The 13,584-nt window shown below is 39.4% G+C and overlaps 1 non-coding gene across 1 annotated transcript; it reads right to left on the reverse strand.

Annotated features, from left to right (window-relative positions):
* Positions 1-389: 389 nt before the first annotated feature.
* Positions 390-496, reverse strand: LOC138752113 (U6 spliceosomal RNA). The gene has a single exon (XR_011350386.1). It is a non-coding gene; the product is annotated as a U6 spliceosomal RNA (small nuclear RNA).
* Positions 497-13,584: the final 13,088 nt, after the last annotated feature.

Consider the following 13,584-nt stretch of genomic DNA (forward strand, 5'->3'; position numbering starts at 1 on the left):
ATTGATACTGAAATTTTATCAATTTTAATCCACCACATCTTTGTGAACATGAGCCACAACAAAAAAAAAACTCTTCGCTGCAAATGATCAAGTCCTAATACCTACCCTTGTATCAGCATTGTTATAATCAATTAATAAAATTGATCATTTCCAGATAGACTCAGAAAGGTTTCTGGAATACTCATGTCAACTAGAGTTAGTTTTTAACAGTCACTGAAAGTTTGTGGACCTAATTTGTTGATTGCAAATGGGGACCACCCAGATCCAAGAATCCAAAATGGTGTTTTGAAACTCTGTTCCTTGCAAAACCTCTCAAATTACATTTGAGTCCTGTGTTCAACATAGATGTCAGTGCTTCAAGTTATCTTTTTAAAATTAAAAAAATAAATAAAAGTATGGAACGCTTCACGAATTTGCGTGTCCTCCTTGTGCAGGGGCCATGCTAACCTTCTCTGTATCGTTCCAATTTTAGTATATGTGATGCCAAAGCAAGCACTGCTTCAAGTTATCTGAAAAAGAAATCATCATTGCTAAACCAGGCACCGTACTATACCGTAAAATCATACATAATTTGGCTGATGAATTTTCATGTGTAAAAATTGTTAATTTTGAAACAAATTTTGAGATACAGCACAGTAACTGGCCCCTCTGGCTCACAAGCCCGTGCCCCCAAATACACGAATTAACCTGCAACCCTCATACGCTTTGGAACATGGGAAGAAATCAGAGTGCATTGAGGAATTCAACGCAGACATGGGGAGAATATATAAATTCCTTACAGCCAGCATTGGATTCAAACTCAGGCCGCTGCACTGTAAGAGCATGGTGCTATCCACCACACTAAATGGGCCACACACAAATTTTGATACCATTCAGTTTCTTCATAAACTCTCTGATATTATCTTCCCAGCATTGCAACAGAAACACAACTGTGAAGCAATTGTGTAATCCACTAATATAAAAAAGCATATTTCTTATCAATTTTTTTTCTTCATAACAGATTTCATGTGACGAAAAATGATGGGATAAACCATTTACTTATATTTCTTCATTCCTCTGTGGTCTTCATGCAGATTATCAAGAAGGCCGTGCAAATTCCAAAGCAAACAGAACAAATTATCACTTTCTTCTCCTGTGAGTGACTTAGTTTTTATTACAGAGCAGTGTCTGTAGAGGAATGAACTATCAAGTGGATTAAGAAATGGAGAGAAATTCAAGCAGAAGATATGGGGAGAAAAGAACTCAACAATAAAGAAAAAAAAAAGCCCAAAGGCCATTTGCCTTTTGCTTTTTTTAAAGAATAGAACAGCATAACACAGCTGTAGAATCTTCACTTGATAAATCTAAATGATTCACAATAACAGCTGCTGAACTCACATTGGGAATTTGTAAAATGTGCAGTCTTGTCTTTTTGGAGCAGAAGCCAGAAAGTGTTAGCTTCAGCTCAGCCATGATTATTTTCTAAGTAATCTCATCTTGCAATCAGATAATAATCACTTAGTTAATGTATTCTGCTGAATAATTCATATATCCTTAGAATGAGAGAAAGCACTGAGTAATGGCATAAGAAATAGAAGATGTTGCCAGCACTCTAGCACTGTTCATGACCAAAATTGTGTTCATTATTCATTATCTTTACTTTAGTCAAAGGGGTTGATAAAATATTCAATGATTTACTTTATAATGAGCATTGTATGTCATAGGTGCTCTGTGGTTAGTAAGGGATTACTTCAAGGGGTATGTGAGTGAAAAAACATTGGGAACCACTGATGTAGTAATTGAATAGGAAGTCTCAACTGGCAATAGTACTCTCCAACCTGCAAATAAAACTCCAAGACACATCTATGCTTCAACCAGAATCCCTTTAAATGGTGATTCATTCTTAAAATTTGTGAAATCCGCATTATTCATTGGCATTCCTTCACTTTTACGATACCTAGGTATTAGACTAGATAATAATCTAGGCGATCTATACAAATTAAATTATCAGCCATTAATAAAGAAATTACAAGGTGGCTTAAAACATTGGAAATACTTACCACTAACACTGTAAAGAAAGGTAAATTGCACTAAAATGAATATCTTCCCAAGGATACAATACCTATTTCAATCGTTACCAATTCCCTTAACAGAGAAATTCTTCAATGAGCTACAGAAAATAATAAGGAAATTCTTATGGAAAGGGGGGGGGGGAAACCGAGAATAGCGCTAGATAAATTAACAGAATGGTACAAACAAGGGGGCTTACAGCTACCAAACTTTAAGAATTATTATAGAGCAGCACAATTAAGATATCTATCAGATTTTTATCAATCAAGGGAAAAACCAGATTTGACCAGGTTAGAGCCAGATAAAATAGGGGAGAAGGTTCAAGAACATATACTTTATAAGTGGGATGAAAAACTGGTGCAACATAGAAGTTCAACAGTAATGCACCCAACATTTGGAAGAAGATTCATGTAGAAAGGAAAAAAACAAATTACCAACTACCAAAATTATTATTGACGCAAAATCAACTTTCACAATAGATAACCTTTCCTTTAGAGAATGGGTGAGAAAAGGAATCAAAAGGATAGAAAATTGTTTTTTGGGAAATAAATTATTATCTTTTGAACAAATGAAATACAAATATGGTATAACTCACGGACCAATGCTTGCATACCACCAACTGAAAACCTATTTAAAGGATACATTAAGAAGCAGGCTGAGGTTATCAGAAGCAGCTTTGAATATGTGATTACAGACACAATGATAATTAAAAGATTTATAACAAAGATGTACATCAAGCTGCAAGAGAAAGAGAATGATGAAATAAGCTGTAAACCCAAACAAAAGTGGGAAAAAGATCTAAACATAAAGATAAAAACTGAAAAATGGGAAAAGCTATGTTGCGGAACTATGAGAAATACAATAAACACGACGTTATGCATGATACAATATATTTGGTTACATAGGCTATATATCACACCCCAAAAGTTAAATAAATGGGATCCAACAGTATCAGATAGATGTTTTCGCTGTAAGAAGGAAACGGGAACAACAGTACATGCAATTTGGGCATGTGAGAAAGTGGGAAAGTTTTGGGAAGATCTATATCAGGTATTAAATAAAATCACAAAAAGCAACATACCAAAAAATCCAGAGATCTTTCTTCTAAGTAATATACGAAGTAAATAATTAGGTCTCAAATTGGATGAAGCACAAAAAAGATTTATTATGATAGCCTTAGCTGTAGCAAAAAAATGTATAATGTCAACCTGGAAATCAGAAGAGAGCCTGAGAGTACAGCAATGGTACATAGAAATGAATAAATGTATTCCATTGGAAAAAATAACATATAATTTAAAAAATAAAGTCACATTATTTGAACAAATTTGGGTACCGTACATGGAACACAACAGAGAGGGCCAACCGCAGACCTCTACCCCCTACAATCATAGAATGAGAAGCAGACAAAATGAACCGACCCAGTGTATAAAAGTAGATGACACAATTTTCTTGTTTGTTTTCATTGTGTGATGACATTGTTTAATGGGTTTATTGTATTGTATATGTTGAACGTTTAGAGGGTAGGAAGGGGGGTGGGATGGAGGGAGGGAAGGGAGGGGGAAAAGGGGAGAAAATGACACCGTGTATATTCAAGAGGGAAATGTTTGTGTGTATTTTGGTTAATATGGTTCATAGTGTGAAAAAAAATTAATAAAACTAGCATCCCTTCATTGAAGTCTTCCACTCGGTGCAGCAACAACTGAATTGCAGAGCATCTGATGGATTGCAACAACTTTGTATTGTGTGTTTGACACATTCAAGGGTGGAGCTACAGGGAATTATAAGGGAATTATAAAAACTCACAATTTTCCGCCTCTATAAGTACATTCATTAAGGCTCCATTCCAAGAGAATCATGTATGTTTCCTTGTCTCTAGCCAGAAAGCAGCAGATGGAGGGAGTATGCAGCATTTCTCCTTTGATTAGGTCTCTGAGTCTCACATTTCAAAAACAGCTGCATTTCATTCTCTTTTGTCAAACAGCAGCAAATAAAAAAAAACGGAGTGCAGTTTCATGAGGATTTCTTAGACACTGGGTACCAGCATTCTTTTCTGGTGTAAACTCTGGCTGAAATTGTAACTCATTCAATGAACAGTTGTTCACCATGGACGGCAAAGAATGGCAATCATTGTCTGCATTCATGAAGTGTTCATTGCAAACGATCTGCCATCTCACCATGTCAAATAGATGGCAAGCTATTGTCAATAATTTTATGATTTCAGCACAGAAAATATGTATAGAATATCTTCTTTGGCTTGGCTTCGCGGACGAAGATTTATGGAGGGGGTAAAAAGTCCACGTCAGCTGCAGGCTCGTTTGTGGCTGACAAGTCCGATGCGGGACAGGCAGACACGATTGCAGCGGTTGCAAGGGAAAATTGGTTGGTTGGGGTTGGGTGTTGGGTTTTTCCTCCTTTGCCTTTTATCAGTGAGGTGGGCTCTGCGGTCTTCTTCAAAGGAGGTTGCTGCCCGCCAAACTGTGAGGCGCCAAGATGCACGGTTTGAGGCGTTATCAGCCCACTGGCGGTGGTCAATGTGGCAGGCACCAAGAGATTTCTTTAGGCAGTCCTTGTACCTTTTCTTTGGTGCACCTCTGTCACGGTGGCCAGTGGAGAGCTCGCCATATAACAGGATCTTGGGAAGGCGATGGTCCTCCATTCTGGAGATGTGACCCATCCAGCGCAGCTGGATCTTCAGCAGCGTGGACTCGATGCTGTCGACCTCTGCCATCTCGAATACTTCGACGTTAGGGGTGTAAGCGCTCCAATGGATGTTGAGGATGGAGCGGAGACAACGCTGGTGGAAGCATTCTAGGAGCCGTAGGTGGTGCCGGTAGATGACCCAAGATTCTTCAGCATGATGCTGAACCAAGCCATGAAAGACCCCAACAATGAAGACGCTGTTTACATCCGGTACCGCACGGATGGCAGTCTCTTCAATCTGAGGCGCCTGCAAGCTCACACCAAGACACAAGAGAAACTTGTCCGTGAACTACTCTTTGCAGATGATGCCGCTTTAGTTGCCCATTCAGAGCCAGCTCTTCAGCGCTTGACGTCCTGCTTTGCGGAAACTCCCAAAATGTTTGGCCTGGAATTCAGCCTGAAGAAAACTGAGATCCTCCATCAGCCAGCTCCCCACCATGACTACCAGCCCCCCCACATCTCCATCGGGCACACAAAACTAAAAGCGGTCAACCAGTTTACCTATCTTGGCTGCACCATTTCATCAGATGCAAGGATCGACAATGAGATAGACAACAGACTCGCCAAGGCAAATAGCGCCTTTGGAAGACTACACAAAAGAGTCTGGAAAAACAACCAACTGAAAAACCTCACAAAGATAAGCGTATACAGAGCCGTTGTCATACCCACACTCCTGTTCGGTATAGAATATGCACACCATACAAAGCATGCTGTCATGAGCAATCAGACAGATCAGATAATTAAATACAAAGGAAACACATTCTGGACCACTCTGATGGTGGTCTTTAAGAAGCATCTGGACAAGCACTAAAATTGCCAGAACAGACTTGGCTGTGAACTTAGTGTAGTAAATGGGGTTGGTCAAAATGTAATGTAAGCATAGATACCATGGGTTGAAGGATCATCATGAGTTGTTCCACCAAATAGTGGGCTGGTGGCACTGACAGCTACTGTGATGAAATGCCTTCAGAGTTTGTTTATAGAGAGAATCAACTCCTATCTCAGGAACGATATTTTTTTCTTGCCAATAAAATTTCTGATTCATGGCAAACACAGGACATTTATGGTGGTAGATTCAATGATTATTATGTCATCATCAAGAACAGCTGGCTAAAATGCACATGGATTGTTCTGATAAAGTGAGCAGTGTTCTAAGGGGAGCACAGCCAAAAGAAAGTTTGAGAATGCCTGAATGAGACCACATGAATACTGATGTCAGGCTGTTGTTCATTGATTGCCGTCACACCAGCAACACTCATGACCAAACTTAAGGGCCTGGGACTCTGTCTGTCCCTCTGTAACTGGATCCTCGACCTCTTTATCGGCACACCCCAATCAGTGTTGATTGGCAACATCACATCCTCCACGCTGACCATCAACATAGGTGCACCCCAAGGCTGCGTGCTTAGTCCCCATGCTCTGTTCCCTGCACACCTATGACCACACAGCCAAGTTCAACAATTCAATCTACAAATGCACTGACAACACCACTGTTATTGGCCAGGAACTGGAAATTGTGAGCCAGAATACAGGATGGAGACTGAGAACTTAGTTGAGGTGGTGGCAGAACAATAATATTCATTTCATCATCAGCAAGGTCAAGGAACTTCTTGTTGCTTTTGTCTGCAGTGGTGGGACGGAGATGAACCTGGTTAGAACCAAGTTCCTGGGAGTCCATATCTCAGATGACCTTTCCTTGTTCCAGCACATTGAGGCGACTGATAAGAAGGAACACCAGTGCCTCTTCTTTTAAAGGCTCTGACAAGATTTGGCTTTTTGTCAGATACTCTATCAAACTTCTACAGGTGGGAAGTATTCTGACTGCTTACATGACAGCCTGGTTTAGTAATACTAGTGCCAGGAATGCCAAGGATCACAGAAGGCAGAAAACATAGCCCAGTCCACAGAGGCTCTGACGTCCCTTCCATTCTAAACATCTACGTGAGGCCCAGTATGAAGAGGACGCCGACCAACATTTTTACATACCTTGATGAAGGGCACAAACCCGAAATGTTGGTAATGAACCTTTATCTTTGCTATATAAAGGACACTGTTCGGGCTGTTGAGTTTCTCCAGCGTCGTGTTTTTACTTCAACCTCAATGTCTGCAGACTTTGGGGTTTTATATTTTAGATAGCTGACTCCCTGATCACAACTTGCCCTCACGACTATCTTCAGGCAGAAGAGACAGAAGCCTGAAAACAAGCACCTCTAGGTTCCAAAATATTTTCTTTTCAATAGCGATCAGACTCTTGAATCTCCCCTTAGAAAATTAATCATGAATTGTCCGCACTGTTGCAAGTGATGTTTTTGCACTTGGATTACTGTGCGACACTCTCTGCGAGGAGATTGTATGTTCCGCCTGTGACCTGCATGGGTTTTCTCTGGATGCTACTATTTCTTCCCACCAATTAAATTGTATGGGGGTTGTAGGAATTTGGGCAGCATGGTCTCATGGGCCAGAAAGACCTGTCACTGTGTTGTATGTTGATTTATTTTTAAATGCAAAATTTTAATTTATCGGCCTTCAGTGTTTATTGTCTCTTTTAATTTAGTTAAGATATTTGTAAGGGATAAAATGCAAATTCTGCAAGAAGTCAATGTAGACATTATTTACATTCTTTGAGTGTCTCCATAGAAATGTATTATTAGCCACGATTCTCTCTCTGGCCAGTTTCTGATTCCTTTTGTTCTTTGAAGATGGAGAGAGTTGAAATGCTCCCAAAACTTTTATTGAATGTTTTAATTTAATCATAGTTTTAGTTCCATGTAACAAAAATGTAGTAATGTAGTAACCTGTCACCTATATAATCTTAATTTCATCATCAGCAAGATCAAGGAAGTTTTGGTTGCTTTTGTCTCCCGCATCGAACTTGTCAGCCACAAACGAGCCTGCATCTGACGTGGACATTACCCCTCCATTAATCTTCGTCCACGAAGCCAAGCCAAAGATATAAGGTTTAATAAACTTTGGAAAACTCAACTCATTCTGGTACAGATCTTTTTTGAACGAGTCATAAACATCAATGACATTTTAGTTTTTCCAGGCAATTATAAAGGAAGATAGTCATGATTTTATTGTAGTTTCTCTTTATAAGATTTTCAGGCATTGTACCACGTGTATGGCAATAAAAATAACATGATCAAATAACATAGTTATAAGATGGAAGTAAACAAGAAGGGTGAGCAGAAAAACACCGTCCCTCACAGATTATGAACTGGACGCGAAGGGATCACAGCTCATTTTATGTGGCACTGCAATCCATTTTCTCATTCATCAACAAAATATAAACCTTACCTTCCCAGTGTTACACACTGTCCCAGCATTTATTTCACCTTAATTTTGGCAATGCAGTTGGAGTAGCTGTGAGCAGTGCTAGCGATCGGGACCAGGGCTTGAATCTCTCGCTGGCTGTAAGAAGTTTGTATGTTCTCCCCATGTCTGCATGGATTTTCCCTGGGGGCTCTGGTTTCCTCCCACCATTTGAAACATACTGGGGGTGTAGATTAAATGGGTGCAAAGAGGATGGCATGGACTCTTGGCCAAAATGGCCTGTTACCATGCTGTATGTCTAAAAAAGGTTAAAATCCTCCACAAAATAAATATCTGAAGACAAATTTATCAATAGTGCAATATAATTTACAAGTCATTAATTCAAACTTGTGTGCCTTCTCTACTGCATCACATTGTTGCCACTGTATGGCCTGTAAAAGGTGGGGAATTTTGATTGGAGAGAGCTGAATGCTCTCTTGGTCAATGATGTACAAAAGGGATCTGTGGTTTTACTTTGCAAATGTAGGTGCAGAGATTAGTCAGTAAGTTTGTTGACTTACATTGATCCAGTGAGGTCTGTGAAAGCAGCAAAATGAAGCAGACTGCTTATGGAGAATGTGTTCTTATTTTAATGTACTTATCTCAAACACAGATCAATTTCTCTTTATTGACTATGCATATGATGAAGGGGGAATCAATATGCAAGTTTAAATTACTCTGATCTAAGACCCCCAACTTTGAACAACATCATTTAAACAGTAGTCAGGGATAGCTAGACACATTTGCAATGCCGAGAGCACTTGAGAGAGGAGCAATGACATCAACCCAGAGCCACAGCTCAGCAATACATTGACATTTTGACAAACAAAATCCAATATGGCAGTAGTGTGACCTTTCATGAGCACAATTTGGGTATTTCACTGTATCAATTGGTTACTGGGTGGTGATTTGTACTGCAACAGATGCTGCAACATGGCCAATCAGATACTTCATCATAATTAAGTCTGCACAACTACAAATGGATTTTTCACCCTGTCACAATGGTTCCAAGTCGTGAGTCTAATCTTCTTAAGTCATGGAGTCTTGCAGCATGGAAACAGGCCCACAGGTCCTGTTGTCTGGTCCAACCAACAAACCCTTCTGCTTCAGCCCCATTTTCCCGCATGAGACTCATTCCCCACCAAGTCCTTTCTATCAATATAATTATCCAAGTGCTTCTTAAAGGACCTCCCTCTACCAGTTTGTCTGGCAGCTCATTCCACATGTTCACTGCCCTCTGTCCCTTATGTTCCTTTAAAATCCCACTCCTCTCACCTTATAGTTATGCCCTCTTGCCTTAATCAAAGAAACAGACTGTGACCATTCACCTTATCTGTGACCCTTGTGAATGTTGTACACTTCAATAAGCTCCTTCACAACTTCCTGTGAAAATAGGCCAACCACTTTATAAACCTCTTCTGTACCTTTTCCAGTTTTATAAGATCTTACCCATAGCTCGATGGTCAAAATTGCTCACAATTATCTACCCACAGATTAGCATGTATTCAATTTCCAATGCATATAACTCAACCTTTTATTTAATTTTAAGACATTGGAAATGCCGTCTGGCAGGTTAGCCTGGGAATGGCAAAGAGGAACTGATGATGGAATGACAGACATACACCATAACATAGAGATGGCAATGAACCTCTGTGATCTGAACAAGGGGACAAGTATGTAAGCAAACCCATGTTCATTCTCCTAGGAAAATGTACATGAGCATTTTACTGCCTGAGTGCCACCAACAATTTCAGCAAAGACCATCTTTACCAATAGATTCAGACAACTAACTAGTTGGTCCCTCCATTTAGCAGGTGCTATCCCTGGCTCTTGTAATACTTTGTTCCATGAGAGACTAGGATGTGTTTTTCAGTGACCATTGCACAATCTCTTTAGCTGAAGAATTAGTCATGTCTTAAAAGCTGGTAGTATCAAATAACAATGCTCATTGTACACCGCAGAATGCATAAATGTCAAAATCAACTGACTGAGTGTAGGCTGGAGATAGGTTGGTGCATGCCATGCTCTGAGGAGGCAGAGGCTGGCTGTACGGTTAATATGACATGGTACTTGTGTGATATCACTAGACTTCATGCGATGTTGAATTCAACTCCTTGGTTTTTAATACTTCACAATAATCTCCAGAAGTTTGACTCTCAATGCCTTTTGATGAATAATAAATAATGAGAGTTTATTGTCAGATGCACCTAAATTCTTAATTGCTGCAGTCAAATAATTGAGGCACTGACAATAATAGTATAGTAAAATCCCTGTTATCCGGGATTTAAACAACTGGTAACCTCAAACAACCAGCAAAAAAAATTGTAGAGAATAAATAGGTAAAAAAAATGAAAGTGTAAAATTGGCGCTCCCTTCCAGCTGGTTTGCCAGTCCAAGCAAGACACAATCTCAAGCAACCGGCAAATTCACTTATCCAGCATCTATCAATCCATAGAGCAGGTTTCACTGTATACATTAAATTGCCACAATATGCCCTAACTGAAAAAAGAGATAATATCAAAGGATAGATGGACAGATAAATATTCATAGTCTTCACATGATTGCACATGAGAAGCACTGGGAACTGCCTTTGCCTTCTAACTCCTCCAACAAGGCTTAAATACAATGTTTGAAAACTTTACAAATCCCTTTGTTCACCTATGCTGAGCAATTCTCCAAAGTTTTGCAAGTCAGATGCAGTTGAAAATTTTGAGTCCCCCTTTAAGGGCAGTGCATTAGCAGAGCAGGTAGTACAGCAATCAAAACTCCAGAGATCAGTGTTTGTAGATCAGTGGACAACTTGCACATTCCCCCAGTTTCCTCCAATGTCCCAAAGACATGCTGGTTAATAGGTTAAATGGCCACTGTAAATTTCCACAGGTGTTAACAGATGGTGGGAAAACCAGCAGAGTGTTAATGACCTTGTGTGAGAGAATGGTTACAGGGAAACAAGTGAGGGAATGGAATTGATCTGAGAGCTATTATGGATCCAGAGGGACAAATGGCCTCAATAAATATATCAGGAAATAAGAAGTGGGAAAAAATAAAGTTCAAGTTAATTGCCACATGTACCAAGATACAGAGAGAAGTTCAAGTTAATTGCCACATGTACCAAGATACAGAGAGAAAATTTGTTTTGATTGAAGTCCTTGTTATAACAAGTAAGACACAGTATAGAGGTACAAAGTGAGAGATTATAGGCAAAATCATTTGACTGGTGGAAAATAAATTCAGGAGTTTGATAATAGCAAAAAAAAAAGACTGTCCTTGAGTCTGCTGGTACATGTTCTCAAAATCATGAATCTTCATCCCAACAAGAGAGGGATGAAGCGAATGTGGCTGGGGTAGGATGTGTCTTTTAATATGTTGGCTGCTTTTCCAGGGCACTGGGGAGTATGGATGGAGATGATGGAGTGGATGGGGTTTTTGATGAGGGAATGCGCTGAGATGCAGGTTCAAATGGAGACTAATTCTAACAAAGAGTGATCACTCAGGCTATTCACTTTTTTCTCAATAAATAAATAAATAATAACCTGTGTGGTTGATGATGGCTATATGTTTCCTTCTCAGAAACAAGCATCCTGCAGAGCAGCCATTGACAAATTGTACGTTACTGTGGTCTAATATTGTAGCCAAATAAACTTAGTGCACAATCAACAGTGAAAACATGCTCAGCCAGAATTGATTTAGTGTTTAAGAAAAGAAACAGATAATTCTTCCTGCAGGTTCATGCTGGTTTGTCTTTTCTGCTAACCTCATCCTATCCAGTGGCATGCACACGGCAACAGCATAAATCTTCCTTCCTTTTCCCTTGTACTTTTCTTGGCTTCTGATTAATTTATGCTATTTGCCTTGACTGATCTTTATAGTGGTTAAATTCCAAAGTCTAACCAGCTTATTTGTTTGTGCTAGGGTTTCTTACAAATTCCTGATGGAACATAGCTTAGTGATTCCAGGTAAAAGTCCCTTCAGCCCACAATATCTGTGCTGAGCAGTGTCCACACTAAACAAAAAATCTGTTATATTCATCTGAAACAAATTCCTTATTCATGTGTTCATCTGGAAGTCTCTTAAATGCTATAATTGTACATGCTTTCAACACTCTCCTGGCAGCCATTCCTGGCACTTACCACTCTCTGTAAAAACACTCACTGGATATCTCCTTTAAACTTCTCTCTCCCTGACCTTCAATACATTGCATCTACCTATTTTCTTTTTAACTTCTTTTAAGTCTTCTTTCAGCTTCAAATGCTCAAGAGAAAACAACCAAACTATGTTCAGCCTCTCCTCACAGCGAATAGCTTCCAATTCAGGCAGCATTCATTTAATTATCTTCTGTACCCTTTCAAAAGCCTCCACATCCTATCTGTAATGAGGCAACCAGATTGCATAAATTCTCCAAGCAAGTTATTACTCCAAATAGTTAGTTTTCATCTAATATTTGTGGCTCATGACGCCAGTTATTTTTTACCCCAGGTGATCCATTTTGTTCAACTCCTTTGTTAGAACCTTTGATGTACTCTCAGCCTAAATCTTTGATTTTCTTTTTATCTGGAGCAAGAAGCATTCCTTGGGATGACTGAATATTTATAACTACAAAACGCAAATGGGACACTCAAAACATGGAGCAATTGATCTAACATAGCTTAATAAATAAATCTTACTTGCACTACTTCTATATATTTTCCATAATATTACAATTTAATTAAGGTTTGTTACAATTTTAACATAACGTCTCTGCATTTCACTTCTATACGTTCAAAAATTAAACATTATTAGCTTTTTTTTACTTTTTGCTCTTTCAGAATTGGTTTTATTGACTTCGGTATTCTACTGTTCATCTATCCTTTGACAGATATTTTCCACAATATATGACATCCTTATTTGCCTGATCAAAATATACCAACTCATTTTTATTTTCATGAAAAGAATGCTGATGACACCGGCAATGGCTGCAATTTTTGGACTCCCCTTATTCTGCTTGAGAAGGTGACAATGAGCTATTTTGAATTGTTGCCATCATATTGAAACTAGCTCCACAGTACAAAGCATCTGACAGATGATAAGTGCCACAGGCAGTGTTCAAGAGGTGAGGAGAGCAAGTATTTAAGATTGGAAATGAGGCATTATTCAAGTGACTGATTTTATTGAGTAGCTACAGTGTTTCTGTAGTCACATTCAAAGAAATGAAAACTGTTCCACCGTACCGATTACAGAAAGTAAATATCCAATTTACCTGTACTCTTGTTTTCAAATTACTTGCCCACCTGGTCCAAAAACACTTCTGATTAATGGCAACCATAGGACATTTAGGGTGATGAATTCAATGATTATTATGTGGTGGCTCACCACTAGGCAGGCGAACCGGCCTCGCTTGAAATCCACACGGCGGGGCAGCCGGCCAAAATGGCGCCGTCGGGGGTTTCCCCTTCTTCTCAGTACAGGGCTCAGAAGCCCACGCTGGGGGACCACGTGACACCCGAGTGACGTCGGCACCCCCCAGCACGGTTCTCAGCCAGGTCC

Source organism: Narcine bancroftii, chromosome 1 (assembly GCF_036971445.1).
Source record: "Narcine bancroftii isolate sNarBan1 chromosome 1, sNarBan1.hap1, whole genome shotgun sequence".
NCBI lineage: Eukaryota > Metazoa > Chordata > Chondrichthyes > Torpediniformes > Narcinidae > Narcine > Narcine bancroftii.